General features: G+C 34.6%; 1 protein-coding gene across 1 annotated transcript in view; it reads left to right on the plus strand.

Moving 5' to 3' along the window:
* CDH12 (cadherin 12, type 2 (N-cadherin 2)) overlaps positions 1–23,276 on the plus strand; it is a 1,158,911-nt gene that overhangs the window by 460,447 nt on the left and 675,188 nt on the right. Inside the window, exon 3 of the mRNA XM_011933446.1 lies at positions 1,617–1,711. The gene's annotated coding sequence lies outside the window, so the exon portion shown is untranslated. The remainder of the gene's footprint in view (positions 1–1,616; positions 1,712–23,276) is intronic.

Here is a 23,276-nt window from a genome sequence, read left to right on the forward strand (position 1 = left end):
AAGTATTCAATTTCTCAGTACTTAGAATTAGGTAAGTGACCATAGCCAAGTATAAATAAAATAATGTATTTGATCTGATTTATATTCTTTCATATTTACTGCTTCCTCTCTCATTATGAGTTTGTATAAATATATTGCTTTATTTTCTCAAGGCCCATACTTATATACTTGGTATTAGTTCATTACAAGTATGGATTCTTTCAACTGTGATGCATATTGTTCCCTTTAAGTGTACTTTTCAAAGAGCTTTTTTTGAACAATCTGAAAAATCCACACTCAACAAACAGATAATGAAATTTATCTGTATTACCACATACTTAGGATCGTTGTGTTTGCATGTAATTGGCTTTTCAAAAATATGTTACCTTTTAGGGAAAATAATATCTTTTCTTCTTTCTGGCGAAAAGAATAATATATTTTTTATCTGGTGGAAAGAGTAATATTTTGAGAGAAGTTATCAGTTTAAAACAAATTCCTAGATTAAAAAATCACAAATATTACAACCCTTTCAAATATATTCCTGTAAACTGTAGCTCAGGAATATAATTAATTAGTGTACTTTTAATATCATGCAGGCTGCATTATCACGTCAATGACTGCAAGTTAGGGTAGCAAAGAGATTACAGGATTGACGATACCTAGTATTGAATGATGACTCTCATCATTGCAGTTCAGCTAAATATTAATTGAATCCTTCCATCCCTAAAAATTGTTTTCATTTCAATAATAGCAAAAAGAGTCCTTGACTTCCCAACATAAAAAGGTTGTTGTAATGATTAAAGTTAAAAAGAGATTATGCTTATAGAAGCATTTTATAATCTGTAACTAGAATATAAATATAATCTATCCTCTGTATCTGTGGATTCTGCACCCATGGATTCAACCAATATTGAATTGAATATATTTAATCATAAACTGAATATATGTTTTAAAAAATTTGCATCCATAATGAATATGTACAAACATTTTTACTTGTCATTATTTCCTAAACAATCCAATATAACTACTATTTACATAGCATTTGCATTGTTTTATGCATTATAAGTAATCTAGAAATGATTTAATGTATATGGGAAGATGTGTGTAGGCTATATGCAAATACTATGCCATTTTATATTAGGAACTTGGACATCTGTGAATCTTGGTATCTGTAGGAGGTCCTGGAACCAAGTCCCTCACAGATCCTGAGGGACGACTGTAATAAGAAATGTCATTACAATGCTGGCTTTGCTCTTGTATTTAGAAACTTATGATCCACCAGGTCGGTTTGTTTAATGCAGTTGACTCCATTCTGTCACCATTAAGTCACATTGAATGATTGGAACTAAATTTATTGTTTAAACCATTTTATTTCTCATTCTGCCTTCCATTTTCTCTATCTTAGGCACTGCTGATTAGAATGTGAGCTTTTTTATTTTTTCCACAGAGTTACTATCTTTGGTCTGATAGAATTTTGTTTAGAGAACTCTCCTCTGGTTATGAATTATAATATGTGAGAGATTTCAAAGTTTCATAGAGATATGTCAACCAAATATTCTGAGAAGGCTGAATTAATGATGTACAGAATCCAGAGAATCTTGCATATTCTTAGAGCACTTTTTTTACATATTTTTCAGCATTGATGTCCAATGCTATAGAATCAAGTTACTGTGGAGGTCAAAACAATTTAAGATACATAAGCCTGCCTTAGAAAATAAATTGCCTCTAACTTGTAAGTAAATTGATTGTTACGTTTTTTTCTTCCTTTAAAAAAATTTTTTTAAAGACAGTTTCACTCTTTCTGACAGACTGGAGTGAAGTGGCACGATCTTGGCTCACTGCAGCCTCTGCCCCCTGGGTTTAAGCCATTCTCCTGTCTCAGTTTCCCAAGTAGATGAGATTACAGGCGCCCACCACCACGCCTTGCTAAATTTTGTATTTATAGTAGAGATTGGGTTTTGCCATGTTGGCCAGGCTGGTCTCGAACTCCTGACCTCAGGTGATCCACCTGCTTTGGCCTGCCAAAGAAATGGGATTATAGGCGTGAGCCACCACGCCCAATTGATTGTTATGTTTTGAATATACATATAAAACCATGAAGAGTAGCTAATTTTAAATTATTCCTCATAGATAAATTCTCATGGTCATATATGTTAATCTGTAATATCTTAAAATTGTTACAACACTGTGCTAGTTACCAAGAATATCCAGGGGAAACACAGAAACACTGGCATTCCTTAAATGCAGGCCTCTAACTGCAAAAGTTGTTTCCTCGAATACATACTTCCTTTGTAATTATTCTTTTCTCACTCATTTCTACAGGTATTGTAGCTTACAATATATCAAGTTAAAGGTCTAGTCATTACTTTGATGCATGAGATTCATTTTACTGGTTAGAAAGGCATGGCTGTTATAGCACTTTTAATCAAATACATAATTTAGGCAAGTATGTAAGAACATTTTTCTACACATTAATATCCTTCTTTGATGCTGCTTTTATGAATGTTAGCTAAGAAAACAACAAAAAAATGGCAGACTTCTTGATGACAAGGATAAGATAAACTGTTAAATATTAAGCCAAGTTTATTTTTTGTATCACTAAAGTGAATTCTGGAGCTTGTAGCCTACAAAATGTATAGAGACTGTAGCGTATATTGGAAAGAAGAACTAAAAACAAAATCAGGAATTTGTATTCTAAGCAAAATTTTACCCTAATCTAAATAGATGAGTTTGTGCTTTGATTTTCCTCAGTTTAAAAGGAGGAGTTTAGATTGCCAGACCTCAAAAAAAAAAAAAAAAAAAATTGTGTGTGTAAAATTATAAAACATGTATTATTTTTAAGGCAATTGATATAGAACTTCCTAATGTTTGCTAGCACAGATTGCATGTTACATACAAATATGTCTGATAATTGCTTTTATAATTGTGAAAAATACTACAATTGCTCCTTAATCCTCAATTTTGTTCAATTTTAGCATTCCCCAACTAGAACTTAACACATCAAGAAGGTATTATTGCTATATATGCATCATATGGTAAAATAATATAGTCAAATATGATATCTTACTGTGTTATATTTAATTGTATAATTTAATTGCATAATGATGGTCATTTTTAAAAATCTTGGTGAGGTTACTAATATACCTAGCATAATCCTCTAGTGATTGACTCAGTACAATTGCAGATACCTAAGCCTCAAATATAATATCTTACTACTGCAACACATTTCTCAGTTTCTTATTTTATACTAGCACCAAAAACCTCATAAAATTGAAAATGGCAAACTCATGGTCTCCTACTTCTTGGTCTTCACATGCCTATGTTCATGTTAATTCTGTTAAGGTAGTGCCATTTATGATTGAGGTTGCTCTGCAATCTTTCATTGGTGATACTTTGGTTCTGGTCATAAATATTATGGTTTGTATACTGGTCACATTCATACTACAGTTCCTGCAGGGATTGTGGTTGCCTGAAAATTCTGTATCTGGAGAACATTGATAGGAATGACCACAAACTAAATGAATCAATCAATTCTCTCTTCAGTCCATAATTATATTTTGAACTTTCTATAAAAGTAAAATGTCCCATGAGATACTGCATTGATTAATTAATTCTCTGGAGCAGACTCCTTGGGTGAAAAAGCTGACTTTATTATCCAATAATTGTGTGACCATGATGATGTTATTTACACTTCTCAAGGGTTGTTGCACCCACATATGTCAGTTTCCTAGGATTGCCATAATAATTATCACACAATAGGTGTCTTAAAACAACAGAAAATCATTCTCCCATAGTTTCAGAGACTGTAAGTCTGAAATCTACTTACCAGCAGGGTTGGTCCTTCCTGGGAGAATGCAGTCCATGCCTCTCTCCTCCACACTTGGCAGTGGCTACACTGCCTTCAGCATCCGAGTAGTTATTTCTTCTTTATTTAAAGGTTTGCACATTTTTAGCTGAGTTATTTTGTCAGCGAAATTTCTTCCTTTGACATCCCAGAAGATTGTTCCTCTTTCTTCTTTCCATCACATCTCTTTTTCTTTCAATTCAAGCTGCCAATGTTTATGCTTATATAACATTTTCAAAAACATTGTGGGTCTACTATGTATGAAGTGGTCTGCAGCATTAGAAAATGGTTGCACATTTCTGAAATAACTCCATTTCTATTTCTGGCTTCTTCTAAGATGGTTGATTGGATCCATGGATCACACACCTAATTTTTTCAACAAAAGTTTGTTCAGTCATACCCTTGACCCTCTCTTTAGAATTTGCTCCTCCAACAGTGAAATTCCTAATTCTTCCATCCTTTGCAATGTAGATAGGCTAAGAATCTTCCACCTCATCAAGTGCTGCTTCCTTCTCACATAGCAGTTTCATCTTCAGTTTATCTCTTTTCTTTTATATTTTACTATAAGGAACAAGGGAAAACCGTACTTCACCCTCAACATCTCACTTGAAACTTTCTCAGCTATATATTCAAGTTTAACCTTGCAAGTCTTGCTTTCTACCCAGTAGTAGAACATAATTTAGCTAAAATATCTGCTACTTTACAGCAAGGATCTGCTTTCTTACAGTTTACAGTAACTTGTTCTTCATTTTCTTTGGAGACATCACCAGAAAGATCTTTAAAGTTTGTGTTTCTGCCGACATCTATTCAAAAAATTTTGTGTTCTTTATGAAGAAAGAAGTATTCTCTACAGTGAACTTCACTTCCTTCTGAGCCTCATCACAATGGTTTTTTTTTTTTTTTTTTTTTTTTTTGAGAAGGAGTCTTACTCTGTCTCCCAGGTTGGAGAACAGTGGTGCAATCTCGGCTCACTGCTGCAAGCTCCGCCTATCAGATTCACACCATTCTGCCTCAGCCGAGTTGTTGGGACTACAGGCGCCCACCACCACGCCTGGCTAATTTTTAAAATATTTTTAGTGGAGACGGGGTTTCAACGTGTTAGCCAGTATGGTCTTCGTCTCCTGACCTCGTGATCCGCCCGCCTCAGTCTCCCAAAGTGCTGGGATTACAGGCATGAGCCACCGCGCCTGGCCAACAATAGTCTTAATATTCATATTTCTACTAACATCTCTTCAAGAGGTGCCGCCACGTTCTACCAACTTCTGTCCATTACCCAAATCCAAATCTCCTTCTGCATTTGCAGGTATATTTATTACAGCAGCACCTTACTTCCTGGTAACAAAATCTGTATTGTTTTCCTGGGGCTGCCATAACAAATGGACACACATTGGGTGATTTAAAACAACAAAAATTTGGCCAGAAGGCCAGAATGACGTGTTAACAGGACTGCTTCCTTTTGGGGACTCCCAGAGTCTGTTCAATACCTCTTTCTTATCTTCTGGTGGCTTAGCTAACCCTCATGTTCCTTGACTTGTTAGAAACATAATTCTAATCTCTTCTTCCTTCTCCACATGGCCTTCCCCTCAGTGTGTCTCTGCGTGTCTTCCCATCTTCTGTCTCTTACAAAGATACTCTTATTGGATGTTGGGCGCAACCTAGTCTAGGACTATCTCATCTTGAGGTATTTACTTTAATTAGACCTGTAGAAATTATTGTCTGAAATAACGTCACCCTCACATATTCTCGGTGGTAAAATTTGAAAGGGGTCAGTATTCAACTCTATACATTATTATGAACTACTTGTATGATAGTTTGGAAATTAAATGAGCTATTATAGTATTTGACCTGCAATATACCTCAATAAATAGATTCTAGAATTTGTGTCTATTACTAGTTTAGTTTAGTGCAATTGTATTTTTACAACTACTAAAGGAATATAACAAAATATTATGAAACTACTTTATAATATAATTCACTTGTGCTAAGAAGTAACAAAATACATGGTATAAAACATAAATGCTAAAAGAATTCAGAGAAATAAAACATTAGCAATAGATGATTGTTTTTTGGTAGGTAGAGATCCTTATAGAAATAAAAAAGTAGGTACAGTAAATTTTAGAGAAAGGGGAAGGACGTTGTGATTGACATGGAAAGTTCTAAGCTTTAGATCTCAGTCGGCAATTATAGATGTGCTTGTAAATTTCTAATTGTGGCTGTGCTATTTCATACATGTTATATGCAGGAAAAAAAGTTCCAATGGTGTCTGAAAGAATCAGAAAAAGTTGAAACAGTTGTCAGAGGGGTTATCAATTTAATAGTTTAGTTTGGCAAGCAGTTATGATTAGGATTGACTAAAATAACAAAGAATGAAGGTATAATAATGGCTTTACAAAATATAACTTTCTTTATTATATGGAAATATTCAAATGTATAGAAGTTGAGTACAATGTGATGCTCTTCTCCACAAAGCACAAAATGTTTTACATTTATATCATCCCATCTTACGTAGCTTACATTCCCAAAGTCAACTGACTTCCAAGTTGGCCAATCCAACACAGTCATCTAATTAATATTAATTCCAGTCATCAGGAAGAAGCAGATCAAATAAGAAAGGACAAAAGTAGCATGCCAACTAACATTTACAAAATGTTCCTGAGAGCTGCATGCACCTCCACTCACTTCCCAGTGGTCAGAATATTTTTGCAAAGCTATACGTGGCAAAGAGGGCTAAAAAATGTTTCATTGGCAGCAAAATATAAGATGGTCTAATGATATCAAATAAAATAGATTAGGTTTCTACCCAAAGCTGTCTATCTGTTTTGCAACTTCAACACCCAAGCATAGGCCAGGCATGGTGGTTCATGCCTGTAACTGTAGCACTTTGGGAGGTCAAGACGGGCTGATCACTTGAGCACAGGGGTTCAAGATCAGCCTGGGCAATGTGGCGAAACCTTCTTTCTACCAAAATAAAAAATAAAACGATAAAAACTCTGCAAGCACAGTATTCATTTTTCTATTCTATATATTTAATCTCATTCTTAGGGGAGAAAACATTCTAAAGCCCTAATCTATTATTTCATTCAACTCAAACTCCAAGATCCCTATATAATATACAGTCCTCTTTATCAGATCAAAATATTAACTCCTTGTTGTACTGTGACCTTTGTAAACAATGGTCTTCAATAATTTAAAAAAAGTACAATAAAAAAACAACATCCAATGACAAAAGCAAACCAGGCTTATTAATCTGCCAGGCAAAGAGACACACCAGTAGAATAAAATCATGGAGTGATTCACTAAGAAGGCAAATCAGAGATGTTAACCTCTGGAGAGGGTGGAAACTATATGTTACTTATGCTTAGTTATGCTAATGAAGATTGGAAAGAATCTCTGTGGTTAGGAAGGGATGCGTCCAGGAGTCTGCACATAAATAATTATTTAATAAAACAAGAATCATTCTTCTTTGGTCTGGCCAGTGAGGTTCTGGCATAGTGAGGTGACTCAAATATTATTGTATTTTAAGAGATTTTGTTGGTTATCATGGTTGTGTTAAAACATAGAGTCAGTTTTAATATCTGTATACAAGTAAGTAGAAAAATTTACATTAGTAAATTAAAATTCAATTATATGTCCCTAACACATTTACTGTACAATTGTACTGAGGTAATGAGTAACACATTTCAAAACCTGCATTTAGAAAAAGGAAGAGTGGAAAATACAAGGCCATCATTATTCTGAGAAGAAATTGAAGGCTTCTTGCTCTGGCAGTGTAGTTAATTCATGTTACACCATCTGTTAGTGGCTGGATTTGCTCTCTGGCAGGAGTTACCTTTTTCATTGTCCTCTATGGCCTCTGAGTCCTTCTTTCTGGAAGGTTTGTTTTTGTCCATTATGTGCTCTGTCCACATATGAAGTAGGCAATGAAACAGATGTCCTTTTAAGAGGCTGAAAAGCTTTAAAATGATACTTATATAGATGTAGGTTTGCTGGCCTAGGGATTGTTTTGAAGAGTTTCAGGCTAGGTTTGAAATATTATTTGATTACTTTTTTGTTTGTTTTTATTTTTGCAATACAATTCTCAAAAAAATTACTTAGTATAATTCTTACATGTTTGCTTTTTGTCATATCCTTGCTACCATATATACATCTCTTAGGACTGTGAAGAGTTGAAAATGTTACCCTACTTGTGTAGATTAGATGATAGGTACATAGATAATAGGTAGATTATATAGAAAGATATATATATAGAGAGAGAGAGATATGTATGTATATACAGATTGGATTAATATAGAAATATCATTCAGCAGTTATACACATATACACAAATACACTAGCAGAAGCACCAGAGATGATAAAGAACACACACAAAAATAACAACAACAACAACAACAAAACCTCTTTTTACTTACTCACAGAATACCCCAGTCCCTCATAGGGTTATGTAATGAAAGCCAAATGTATATTGCACATAGAGTGGTCTACACTACAATAGAGAAACTCCAAAGTTATGAATCTTAAAGCTTGTATAGGAGCCAATCATCTACTCTTCTGGACTTAAAAGAAGGTGCTTATCTTTTATTCTGGAATATAAAAAGATCTTCTGTTGGGGGAGGAGAAGGAATTCTACAACCAAGAATGTGAACATTGAATCATGGAGATTTTTTTAAAAAGGCTCTATTATCTTTTGAAAAAGGAACAGATGTTTCTGGTGAAAAAAGAGACAAAAGACTCCATATCTACCACCCTTAGAATACAAAAAGCAGGTAGTTCTGGGAGAAAAGAAGAGGATCCATGTTTTATCATTATAATTTGGCAATGTCTGTTACTTGGGCAGTTCAGACCATGTCAAATCACCAAGAAATCCAGGGAAGATTGCCTTCCAACACTGCCAATCATCTTATTAGATGCCGCCTTAAAGATCTATGTGGTTTAGGTTTCATTCACACCTAACTCTCTTATTTGTGTTATTCTTAGCTAGAAGTAATTGTAAAAGGAGGTGTTGGTATGAAATAGCAACTTAAATTATATATTTTACCCAGGAGAGCTTCCATTGTTTCACTGAGAACTAATAATGACAAATCCTGGAAAAAGACCTGAGGCATAGCTTTATCTCCTGCTAAGCTTCCATATTGAGAACCAGTGCTTAGAGCTGCATCCCTGTGAGATATAGCAGTAGTTGGCTTTTCAACCCAGGAATTTGCCATATTATTGGTCTGCTGTTAGTGAATAAGTGTGTGCTGCTTTCAGAGAAGGCCTTCTTTGACTTAATTGTATCCCTCTTCATCTCTCTTGGCAGGTGATTATCTACATGTTAGTTACTTTCTCTCTTATAAAACTTACCTAATGGTGGCAAGAGTAGTTAATGCACAATATATCTTCATTTTATTAAAATCCTTGGGGCTAGAATTCCAAGATCAAGGTGTCAGCAGGGTTGATTTCTTCTGAGGTCTCTGTTCTTGGCTTTTAGATGGCCATCTTCTCCCTGTGTCTTTATATAGTCTTCCTGTGAATGTCCTATATTTCTCCTGATTTGTAAGGGCATCAATCATATTGGATTAAGGCCAACCATAATAACCTCATTATAACTTAATTACCTCCTTTAAGGACCCTATGTCAAAATATAGTCATAGTCTGAAGCACCACAGATTAGGGCTTCAACTTACGATTTTTGGAGAAATACAGTTTAACTGTAGCAATATCTTATAACTGCTTCTTATTCTACTACTTTACCAGTGCCTGATTTGCCATATGCAGGTAACAGGAAAGATTTACCTTATTTTGCTACTGCATTATAAGGTTACAACATTCCAATCTGTAATATAAATCCTTGTTATCTGCTGCTGGACAACTTCCATTAAGCCAATTACACATGTTCTGTTACTTGAAGCAACTCAATTAAAATAAATAAATAAATACATAAATAAATAAATAAATAAACAAACAAACAAACAAACAAACAAACCTGGCATCAATTGCGATTGGTTTCAAATGTAAATTGCAATGACCGCCAATTTAAAGTGCTGAAAATAAGATACACAATTCTCAGTTAAATGTTCTTAAGTAGGCTTATAAACTGGCTTGTTTCAGTGTGTTCATGGGACAGAGATCCTTTTTGATCTTGTTCCTCTCCTACTAGTCCCTATTTTGAAAGCTGGCATTAGGGTGAAAGGAGAAAGGGAATTTGCCATGATTAATTGAAAGAATATTTGTGGAATCTGCCACGTGATAATAATTTTTGCATTCCACCAGCTACATCTTAATAACAGTCACATCTACCTACAAGGGAGGCGGGGAGATATTACCTTTTTAGGAGGTGGCCAAATTCCCATCTAAAGAAAAGAGGGATGAATATTGAGTATTGAGAGGTCACCAGCAGACTCTGATACTCCAAAGTTTATATACATAAAAGAGAAAAGAGAAAAGCAATGAGTATTTTAATGCTATATTGATCCAGAGTAAATGGCAGATAATTAAGAAAGAAACAGGATCTGAAGAAGAAAAAAGCTACTGGGACTATTTTAGGAAGTATGGAAGACAGCACGGGAGAAACCATGCCACATAGAGTTAAATAAACCAGTGACTAACAGAAAATCTTGAGTTTGTAGGATAGCAGATTAGAAAAGAAACAACTTGCTGAAATGCCGAAACTTCCTCCAACTGTGAGATTTTAAAAGCTGGCTGAAATCAGTGTGAACCAATATGACCCATTGGAGTCTGGGCAGAACAAGCTTGCTGACATCGAAGTCTGAATTTACACTGCATGTTTTATACTAACTCCCTCCAAATTTGTTCATGTGATCCATTAGGCAGCATGAAGAGATAACTGTGCATGCCCAAGGACTTTCCAGACCTCCCCTTCCCTTCTACCAGTTACCTGCTAATCCCGGAGTCTACTGCCTAAACCTTTTCTAATAAAATTATTGCCTTAAAGCCAGTGCAGGGAGACAGAATTGAGCTGGACTCATTGGTTGGCTTGTAATAGAAGACTTTTCTTTTTCAAAAACCCAGTGTCATAGCATTGGCTTCTAGTACATCAGACAGAAAGTCTCCTTTGCTCCACAGGAGTAATTAGAGAAATGTTGATTCAGCCAGATTTTTATAGTCCTCAGTGCCCTCTGATGCTGACCTCTCCAGGGCATCTCATATGCCTTCATTTTCCCATTGTACACTAGGAACACTGGACAGAAAATATTGCTTATTTTTAATAATATTTACATAGTTCTTATATTTTCACATAGGTCTGTCTTTGGGTAATATTTCAAAAGAATTTTTAGAAAGTAATAAAAATCCCAGCTTAAAAATATCTTATAAAATATGCAACCCAATCATACTTGATATAAATCAAGGATTCAATAATCATGAATCAACTTCTGTAATATTGAGTCCAAGAAGAGTTGGAGGACAAAAGAGGAAGAAGGCTAAGACAGGAGGCGAGGAATGAGGTTAAAGATGGGGAGGGAGTTAGACACTATCTAGCAGACAAACCACACAACCTTACTGGCTCTTTCTTCTTATTCTTCTTCACTGACTTAATGTTCTCTTCACTGACTTAATGTTCTCTTCACTGACTTAAAGTCCCCCAGGGCAGGCCTTAACCATCTCTTCTTTATTTACAACATTTTTTAACAGGATACTTCATACAGCTCCATATCACTAAATATCATCTACATGGCAATGTTCCCTACATTTATTTCTCCAGGACTAGCATTTCCACTAGTCTTCAGACCCAAATATCAAACTGCCTACATGGCATTTCTGCTTAGATATATTAGAGATACCTTATATTTAATATGTCCAAAAGAAAAAATAAATAATTCCAAGCTATGTATAAAAAGTTTGTAAAAAAATCTTCTTTCTCAGATGTATTATGTCAGGCACTTAGAGAAACAGAACCTAATATCAGGCTAAATGTGAGAGGATTATATTAAAGGTTATGAGTTTTCTGTGGCTGCCCAAAGACATTATTAAAAACTTGGCAGTTTAACACAAAATTAATTTATTCGCTAAAAACTAAAAAAGGCAGAAGTCCAAAATCAGTGTGTTAACAGGGCCTCACTGCCTCCAGACACTGAAGGGGAAAATACTTCTGTTGCCTATTGTAGCGTCTGGTGGTCATTGACAACCCTTGACTTCCTTGGATTATGATTACATCACTCCAGTCTCTGCCTCCACGGTCATACTGCATCCTCCTCTTCCATATGTCTTCTCCTCTTCTGTTTGACTCAAAGATTCCTCTACCTTTCCCATATAATGACATTTGCCATCGGATTTAGATCCCGCCCAGATAATCCAGGCTTGTATCTTAATCTGAAAAGCCTTAATTTAATTATATCTGTAGAGATTTTTTTCCCAGATAAGTTAGCATTTACAGGTTCTGGGGTTTAGAATGTGAAATTATCTTTATGATAGTCACCTTCCAGTCCTACCACAGTCTAACCCCAGCCCTTGAAAATTTATGTGAATCTATATGCAACAATAGCCAGCCTATCCCAGCATACTCAGAAGTCTAAATCCATTATAGCACAAACTCTAAATTTGTAATCTCCTGTATATATCATCAACTCAGAAGTCAAAATCTGATAATTTAACTTAGATGTGTGTGAGACTCTGCATATGATTGATCTTGAGGCAAAATTTCTCTCCATTTATGAACCTGTGAAACCAGAAAACAAGTTACCTGCTTTAAAAATATAATGATCGGTCTGGCGTAAGATAGATAGCCCCATTCCAAAAGGCAGAAATTGTAAACAATGAAAAGGTCGCCAGTCCCAAGCAAGTTTGAAATCTAACAAGACGAATTCCATTAGGTTTCAGGGTCTCAGAGTAATTAATATTTTGTAACTCACAGCTCCTTTCTCTTGGCCTGGGGCTCACTGCTGTGGGCATGAGATTTCATGTACTTTAGTTTCTAAACCCATTGCTCTGCCAGCCTCTGCCTTTGAGTAATTCTTCCTTTTCCTTGAAGGTTCACACACATTAGTAGCTGAGTAGCTCTATATTTCTGTTTCTTAGAATTTTGAAAATCCTGCAGTTTTCTGTCATATTATCATCTCATGTTCCTTTCGATCCAAGCTAGCAGTCTCAAAAACTGCTCTAACAGTCTCAAAAACCTAGTGGTTCTCCTGTGTGAATCACAGTGATTCATATCATTAGACAAGAGTCATCCACAGATTTTTTTTTTTCCTCTGGGTAATACCATTTCTATTCTCAGCTTATAATGAGATTTAAAAGTAAATTCTTAATTTGTAAACCTTTGGGAGAAAGTTGTCCAGTAACATCTTTGGACTTCTCTTAACAGCACACGTTTCCAACAGTGAATTTTCTAATTGTAGTATTCTTTACAATTTGTACAGGCTTAGAACCTCTTCAGTCATCAAATGCTGGTTGCTTTTTGCTTAATAGTTACTTCTTCAATTTATTTATTTTTTCCTCTCACAGTTTTCAATAAGCAGTAAAGAAAATACAGGCTGCGCTCTTAACATTTTGTTTGGAAACCTCCTCAGCTAAAGTCATCACTTAAAAGTTCTACGTCTCAGTGAAGAGCGAAACACGATTCAGCCAAGTTTCCGACCACTATATAACAAGGATTACCTTTCCCTCAGCTTCCAAAAATATATACTTCTGAGTCCTCTCCGTCATGCATTTAACATTCATATTCATACCAATATTCAATTTATGAAATTTATTTATTCTCTAAGGCATTAGAGACTTTCTCTACCATGTTTCTCAATTCCATCTAAGTGCACATCAGAATTAACCTGACATTCATATTTCTACCAACAGTCTTTTCAAGACAATTGAGGAATTTTCTGTTGTGCTTCTCCAAATTCTTCCAGTCTTTAACTGTTACCAAATTTAGAAACCAGATTCCTATTTTTTGGTATTTGTTGTAGCAGAACCTGACTTCCAGATGCCAATATCTGCGTTAGCTTCCTGTGACTGCCCATACAAATGGGTGGTTAATAAATATATTCTCTCATAATTTTAGAAGCCAGAAGTCTTTAATCAAAGTGTCTCAAGGCCTTATTTCCTTAAGTGACCTAGTCGAGATTCTGTAACTTGCCTTATAAAGTTGCTGGTAGTCATTAGTGTTCCTGACTTCCTTGGCTTATGGCCACTTCACTCTAACGTTTCCTTTTTTGGTAAAATTGTCACCTTTTCTCCTTTGTGTATTCTCTTATTCTGTCTGTCTCAAATTCCCCTCTACCTTTGTCTTAGAAGGACATGTCATTGGGTTTTGGACTCACTCAGATCATCCAGGATGATCTCCTTATTTTAAGATTTTAACTTTGTTAATTCTGTGAAGACCTTTTCACTAAGAGGTAACATTCCCAGTTTCCATTAATTAGGACATAGAGAGATATTGTTGTGGAACATCATTCAATCTGCTACATATAAGAGGTATCTATGTGAGAAAAAAAATAGGCTGCCTGGAGGTGACCGAGAGAGTAGCCTGACTACAGTGAAAAATCTCTTCCTAATGATGAGCAGTGGTTGAGAAGTTTGTAATAAGTGTTGTGAACTATAGTACAGTGTGAGAAAGGTTTTCCCAAACCATCTCTCCACTATACTCTATCTATCTTTATAAAATTGTTGTTCTAGGTCATGTCAGCATCACATCTTGTGTAGACTGCTGCAACAGCCAACGTAACTCTTCTTTGTACTTCCCTACAATCCAGGATACACACTGCATTCTGCTGTGCTTTGAACAATTTTCACATTTCTTTCTTTGGTCAATAAAGACTTGAATGAGATGAAGCATGGATACCTCTCTGGCCTCACTGTTGGAGTTGTAAAGGAACAACTAAATAATGTTTATTTAACTACATTTACATAGTGCTTACTATGTGCCAAATACGGCTAAGCACTGATGAATGTTAATAATATTAATTTAACCCTCAAAAAATTATCTTCATTTTACAGATGAATGCATTGAGGCAGGGACAGTATTTGTGTTTTGCCCAAAGTCACAAAACTACTAATGGTACAGAAGCAGTTGAGAAACAAAAGTAGGGAACGAACAGGTAGGGGTCAAGTGTAAGTTTTTTTAATGACTGATGAAATAATTCATTAGGATTATTATTAATGAATTATTTGTGGATGGGATGCAAGTGTAATATGTGATTTCCTTACAGTCACACTAGAGTAAAATTAACCAACACATCTTCAAACTTCTCAACAGATCAGAAGGCACTGTCTTTCAGACAGGCTGATTAGAAGAGAAGTCGGAGGAGCCTTAGTCATTCATGTCCAGGTTTCTCCCCACATCATTATTTAGTGAGTCTCTCTTACTCCCCTGGGTCATACCAAAGAAAGGGGTAGGACAGGAAGCCTGAAGTGTTACCGGAATAAACATCCCTCTGTATGAACACAGGAGAAGTGAAGAACAAGTTTTCTCATCTGACACTCTTCCCAAGCTTTTCCATCCCTTACCTCTTTGGTGCCTTTCATTGTTTCCTCTTGCTTAAATCTCAAGTTCTCTGATTTAACTTCTTTAAGTTTTAGTGGCCATGCTATTTTTATTTTTAAAAAAGTGCTTGATTATTAATGAAAAGTAATTTTGTTCTCAGTTTTAAAATCTATAAAATATGGAGATTTCTGCTGTCTTAGGTTTCCTTATATTATTGGTTTTATTTGATTGATTTATATTGACTATGATATTGATAAGATAAATGAATCTTTAAAAAAAATTTATCAGTCATAAATAAAAATAATTGCTTGGGCAGGGCACTAATTCCATTGATAATGTATTTTATGTAATATATTTACTATTTTCAGATATATTTATAAAATACTTAATGTATTGGCACAAAAAAATGAATAAGCAAAAAAAAGAAATTCTCCTCTGATTTATGTGGGGCAAAAGGAAAAGTAATGGTCAGGCAAGTAGTTGCACATGGCCTCAACATTCAAAAAAACTAGTAAACCCAAATTTTGATGTTTTTTAAAAGCCATGTCTGGCATTCAATACATATTTGTTGAATGAATGCATTACTAACAGATGATAATAACTTCCTTGGAGTTATTTAATATCTTTTATATTTTATATTCCCTTTGAGTTTTGAGCAATAACTTTCCACTTTTTGGAATGCCTTTCCCAGAGTTCCTTGTTTGTCCATTCAGATCTCACGTGGATTGTCACCTTATTTGGAAAACCTCCCTGGCAACACAAGTTCTTCTCATCTACAACACTCTGTGTTTCATAACTCTGTCACACAGAAAGACACAGTGCTCTGTTCCCAGCACCACTGTAGAGCAACATCCTCTGCTGAGTGACATCACTCTGTTCCTGGTGCTACCATAGAAGAACACGACTCTAATCCCAACACTGCAACGCTCTATAGCTCGCTCTATCACAAAATGTAGCATTATCCCAACCAAACCAGGTCTAATGCCAGTCTGTCTCTTCAGTAACTAGAGAGATTTTGTTTTTCACATTAACATTTGAGCAAGGATTTTAAGGTCAAACTATTAAAGATGCTATTTTTACGTTCCCACAGGTGTTAGACATACTTACATTTAAGACTATGGATTAAAAAGTACTGTGCTACAATGATTTATGTAGAGTCTCATGTGATGTTTTTCATGCAAGTTAGGTTTGCTTTTGTGTTCTTGACCACAATTTTGTCTTTCCCACTATTAATACAGCAACTGTCAAACCAGCTGCTTCCCTAAACCTAGAGATGCCATTTTGTTAAACCAGTTTTATATATATATTTAAATCTATGTATGTATCTATCTATCTATCTATATATCTATCCATCCATCTAATCAAGGCTTTTGGAAATTGAAAGGTAATATTACATGTACAAAGATTTACTTTGGAAGTGAGATGCTTATAAAAAATAATAATTATATGTATATATGTATAGATATAAACTAATTTTACTTCAAACCTTTAAAATTTATATGAAAGAAGCTTAAAAGATTTTAGTATATTTTCAAGCAAAAATTATGATCATTTGAATTACATTACATTACTATTGTAGACATAGTTTTATAGTTACTTGTTATTTAAACAAAACGTGTCAGCTCATACAGACTTTAATTTGGTTAAGTCTATTATTGCAAGTTCAAAATTTTAAGGTTGAGGTTCTTGGCAAATGAATCCTGAGCCTACTCTTATAATAAGCGCATCCTCCAGGAGTAAGAGTTTTTGATAGGTTTTCAATGGCTTCTAGGTCAGCATCTTTTCAGGTACATGTAGAAAATACCTCGATGATGTATGTCTTCAAGGATGCAAGAATATCTGTGAATCTATGCCAGTACCTAATGTGTGTGTTTGTGTGTGTGTGTGTATTCTGACTACATTTTTATCAAATCTTATAAAACACGGCTTTATGTAATTTTTAAAAATCAATTGTCTTTTTATTAAGAAATAACATTTATGTCTATATTCTCCTCACCTGAATTTTATTTGCTCATCAGAGCACATTTATATTTTTGGATTGATATTTTAAGCAAAACTCACTTTTGTGTGAAAAAGAAATATTGTATTGTTTTACCTAAGTAAAATAATAAAGACTTCTTACTCTTCAAGCCAAAGTTAGATCTTTAGTATGTTCTAGAATCCATATCATTCATGGATTTCAACTTCTTAGGGATTACATGTATGTGTGTGTGTGTGTGTGTGTATATATGTGTGTATATATATACACACACACACATATATATAAAAATACACACACATATGAAACTTGACAATCCATAATCTGTTTAAGTCAGCTTGTCCTTATCCCATAAGGTCTTTTTATTCTTACTTGAAAAGTAAAATGAAATGAAGAAAAGGTGGTATTGTTAAGGTCATATTAATCTATAATAAATTAGCTTTTAATGTGCCAAAAATAAGTCCACCCCAAAAGCTCATCACTTTTCATTTTATGTATTCAGGTAAATGAGCCTGGGAGACTGATAGCCACCTAGGAAGACATCACTCTTGAATACCCAAATGTAGCATAAAGGAAATGGACATTAGTTAGAGCTTACAGTAATCTCAGAGGATCTTTATAGGTATTGGCTTAGTCATAAATTGACAAAGAACCTTGTTTGCCCTCGGCTGTCAAGAACCATAAGAAAAGATGTTTAAAATGCTTTGAAAAACTTTAAAGGATGGACATTTGTTTAAACTCCAGCTGTGGCACTTTGCTTGTATTGTTTCCTGTTCTTGGAAGCATTACAAAAACTAAATATAAGACTTTCAGCTATTGATTTTCATAGCAATTCAGCATTCCTTCCATAATCCCAAATATTGATCAAATTGCATTTAAGAGTTATCAGAAGAGTTATATTTAAGGCATTTACGTTAACATTTAGATTCCTTTCCCAAAGCATTTCACATTTATGTGATGATATACAGTATAGAATTAAAGCTGCTGTGATTTTAAGAATTTTAGAATTAAGTGTATTTTGTAAATAAGACTGATGTACATAATATGACATAAAATTGTATTTTGTTGAGATGCTTCAATTTGGAATCTATTAAAAAAGGGTTGATATAAAAAATAATGAATGAAGACATTAAAATGTCTTTTATTCATGCCTTGAATTTTGTGATCTTAGTTAATGTCCTTGTTAGGTCTTAATATGAAATATGTTTTCTTAATCTTTATGATCTCAGGCAACTGTGTTAGGTTGTTGGCTTTTAATTATTTTTATCCTCAAATAAATTTTCATATGACCTCTATTTGTCCCTTCTTAAAGCAACATGCTTTTTTCTTTCATATATTATTACACATTAATTGAATTTAATTTTCTGCCCCCATTACCTATAATTGCTTTATATGTGAAAGAGGACTTTTCTATTGTGTCTATTCTAATGCTGTAGTGTAGTTCATCTGTAAGACAGAAGCCAAGAGAGTTTAAGAACATATCCTATATCCCATCCACCAATCCAAATAACCCACAAAAGAAGATTAGGAAGTATTAAGCAAATTGCCTAGTTTCACGATGTTTTTGTTTTCTTAGAAATATTTAATGGAACAGACAAGTCTACAGAATGTAAATACAACAGTCTTCTTAGGCATCATATACTCTACCTCCAGTGGACAGTGTTATTTCTACAACAGCTCTGTTTGAAACACTGCTTGTCTAATTCCATAAACTTCTCTTGTGATGAGCCTGGTAGTCTTAGTGACAATCTCTAGTTCATATATTCCCTGAACTATGTAACATGATGCAGTCCGCTTGTTTTCATGCCTATTATAAAACATAAAAGAAAAAAGCTTTGGGAGCAGATAGAGGCATTTAAAAATTTCCCTTTAGTGGTTCAAGCATGTGAACTCAAACAGAGGCTGTTTTTGGTCTTTGAAACATTGCAATATCTAAAGAGCTCTCAAGTTCTCCCACCCCCATCTGTCATTCTCCCTCATGAGAACTATGGGCCGAAATAAATTCCTGCTTAAATCCAATGCTATTCAGAGGCAGGTACCACTTTGCTGAGATAACTGACTTCTGTGCTACATATTCAATATTCGATATTCTACATATTCTATATGTAGACAGCAGCCAATAGGCTTTTGTGCTACAAAGTCAATACCAGTCATTAGGGAACCTTGGTGACCTGTTTTCAGTCAAAGCCACTCTAACAAAGGTAGATAGGGATAGGTTTGGTCTAAAAGACACCAGCAGTAAATTTTAGTAACACAAAATCAAGAAAGGGTTTCAGAGGCAACAAACTGTAACAACTAAAGTGCAGATACAGTTACAGATAATATATTTTTTAAAAATGAATAACACATTACAATATTTAGAAATGTAACTTTTTAAAGGCATTTTTGCTCAAAATAACTTAGCTATTTTAGAAGTTCAAAGAGTTTATAAACATTTTGGTAATAAAAAGTATCCTCTAGTTTCTAGGCACAGGATAACTTTCTCAGTTTATAGAAAAGAAGCTCAAATTTTAAGTAAATAACATTTCTCAATTTTTTTTAAATTATAGTATGCCCTCAAATTTGCGTTTTAAAATTTTATTTATTAATAAACTTTTAAGTTAGCCTTAATATTCAATTAAGACTTCTATTTTTAGCCTTAAAATATAACCTATCATCATATTAAACAACACAATAAATGCATTAAATTATTGGTTTTTCATCTTAATGAACAATAGACAAAATATTCATCTTTCATGCGTATTTCAGTTACTCTGTAAAACTACATATGAATTATCACATTTAAGTAATAATTATTTTTCCCTGATAATAAAAGAACTCTAGAGTTGGAAACGAAGAATAATAGATTTTCTTTTCTTGGGCATATATTTTATATCATTTTTTAGAAAATGTCACTGTAAACTTGTTCTAGATGGAATGAAACAGGAAAGAAAGACTTTATTCAAGACTATTGCAATAATGAGTTTGACTGGAATGAACTGCACTAAAACAAAATATGAGAGAGGTTTTAAGCACCAGAATGGCTTAGTAGAAAAGTGCTGAAGGAAGTTAGGGGAGAATTTGGGTAATGTTGTTAGGCAATGAAATGGCTTGAATTTGTGTCTCTGACCAAATATCATGTCGAATTGTAATCCCCAATGTGGAGGCGAGGCCTCGTGGGAGATAACTGGATCGTGAGGTTAGATTTACCCCTTGCTGTTCTTGCCATAGTGAGGTCTCACAAGATCTGGTTGTTTAAAAGTGTGTAGCTGGCCGGGCACAGTGGCTCATGCCTGTAATCCTAGCACTTTTTGAGAACTGAGGTCGGGAGTTCGAGACCAGTCTCACCAACATGGTGAAACCTCATCTCTACTAAATATACAAAATTAGCCAAGCATGGTGCTGCATGCCTGTAATCCCAGCTACTCAGGAGGCTGAGGCAGGAGAATTGTTTGAAACTGTGAGGTGGAGGTTGCCGTGAGCCAAGATTGTGCCATTGCTAATGCAGCCTGGGCAACAAGAGTGAAACTCCGTCTCAAAAAAAAAATTAGGAAAAAGTGTGTAGCCATTCCACCTTCTCTCCCTTTCTCCTGCTCTGGCCGTGTAAGAAGTGCCTGTTTCCTCTTCCGCCATGACTGAAAGTTTCCTGAGGCCTCCCCGGCCATGCTTCTTGTACAACCTGTGGAATTATGAGTCAATTAAACATCTTTTATTTATAAATTACCCAGTCTCAGGTAGTGCTTTACAGCAGTGCAAGAACAGACTAATACAGGCCATCTGGGTTTGTTAACTGGTGCTATGGATGTTAGGGTCCTACTGTCTTATGGAGGCAGAAAGATAAGGGCCCCATTTCTCTTAATGATTACATTTCAAAGGGGTGACTCCTCATCGTTGAGAAAAACGTGTGTGGATTGTCAAATATTGAGGCTGTGAAAATATTTACATGTCAGAAGAGCAGAGAAAGATTATACAATTGGAAGTTTTCTAGGAAGTTTTCTGAAAGATACATGCTTTAAGAAAAGAGAGGTCAGAAATCAGGAGTTAGAAAGCAGCCTCTCTTATTAATCAAGTTTGGGAGAACATTGAATCCATCTTGGTCAAAGGTGGTAAAATAAAGAAAAATCGCATGCATAACTATTTAGAAAGATCTGTATCTGCACAGTATATTAAGCTTTAACCAAAATGTATGTAGAAATAAAAAAAAGAAGGGCATTTAAAATCATATTTGGTAGCCAATATCTATATATTTTTCTTACTGGGAAATGATCCAAGTCTCTAAAGAATCACAGTTTAATATAAGTTAAAGGTAGTAAATTTGACTGAAGATGTTAAGATAACCACTTTACCCAGTATATTTAATGTTTATGATTTGCAGCATTACAAGGATTCGTAAGATTTCACTCTACTAAAAGACATTCATTAATACAAGTCATTCATGATTACAATTTTATTTAATTTAACATATTTTTTATTTTGTAACAAATCCTAAACAATTTGTAGAAACAATGACAGCACATGGACCCTATAGAACAAATGAAGGGAATGTATATAGGACAAATGTAGGGAATTTAAAACATTAAAATCATTAGAAATCGGACCCAAGGCTTGTACTAGCTGAAAGATTGCACTATTATTTTTACTGTGCTAAGAAAAAAGTTGTTTTTAAGTTAAAATTTAGTCATTCTAATTTGTTCAAAAAGTTGCATATTAATCAAGACCATTGCATGAACTCATTTTAACATACATAAACATCTATACTAATACATAAAATGCCTTAAAAACTTGTGAATTCATGCCAAGATCTCTGAGTCTAGCTATTGTTATTGAGGAACATAGGCTATTGCCAAGCAACTGTGAAGCTTTTTTCTGAATTAGTTTTGGTAATGAATAAAAAGGACATTTTCTTTTCTTTTGGACATTTTTAAAATATTTATCTAGACTAGATAGATACACTACAGTGTGCATATAGTAACAGAACAAAGTTTCCTTAGAAGAGAAAAACAAGAAAAATAATAAAATAATTGAGAAAGAGCGATCTGCAGATATGAAATAAATATCATAAAAGTCTAATTTTCTTTACATTCCAGGTTTGAGAGGAAGCTTAAATCTAGGAAAACCCATTTAACACCCACAACGGAGATATTACATGTAGTATAACAATAACTCAGGCCCACAGCAATTCCATCTAATTATATGATTAAAACACCACTGGTTATTCATTCCTGAAATAAGTTACCAAAAGAGGGGGATTGTATACATTAAACAGTCCTCCGAGAGAAGGGAGGGAGACATGGGTGAAAGGGGGGAAAGAGATCTCCAAATGTGAATGATTTCTGGTATGGTTATAATTAGTATCTTAGATGAACAATCATGTTCATGTGAAAAGTTCCCCAAAGTAACTACTGGAATTTTATGTTTTATTTGGTTGATTTATGCCAGTTAGAGAAATATACACATGAATTGGGAGATTATTTTGGCCTAGAAGGTTTAATTGTCTAAGCAAAATATATGAGACCAGCAATGCCCAGTAAGAAAGGAACTCTCAAACTGAGAATTTCTGCCAGCAACGTTTTTCCTTTTCTCCGAGTGTATTCTATACTTCAACCAAAGGAACCTACTCAGTGACCTGAAACCCACACATGCTGTCTTGCCAATGCCTTTGCTTATGTTCTCTCAAAAATAACATCTGCAACAGGACCTTCCCCGTGTTTATTAACCATAATAAGTGAACAAACATTCACAAAATTCATCTTGATTGACACTTTTCTAAGTCATTTTGGATTTCTGTGTGTATATGTTAGTCTATATAGCCCATTGGACTTGTGTGTGCTCATTTCTAATAATATTTCCCTAATTCTTCCTAATATCCTAGTCACTTTATAGTAGTTATTAAATCTCCTCAATTATAATGCTGGTCCTCTGAGAACAGGAACTCTCTTATTCATTTTCCTCTCGGTAGTGCCAGCACACTGTTTGCAATTTGATTTAGTTAGGAAATTTGAATACGAGGCTGGGCGCGGTGGCTCACGCCTGTAATCCCAGCACTTTGAGAGGCTGAGGCGGGTGGATCACCTGAGGTCGGTAGT

Source organism: Colobus angolensis, unplaced genomic scaffold (assembly GCF_000951035.1).
Source record: "Colobus angolensis palliatus isolate OR3802 unplaced genomic scaffold, Cang.pa_1.0 Scaffold127, whole genome shotgun sequence".
NCBI lineage: Eukaryota > Metazoa > Chordata > Mammalia > Primates > Cercopithecidae > Colobus > Colobus angolensis.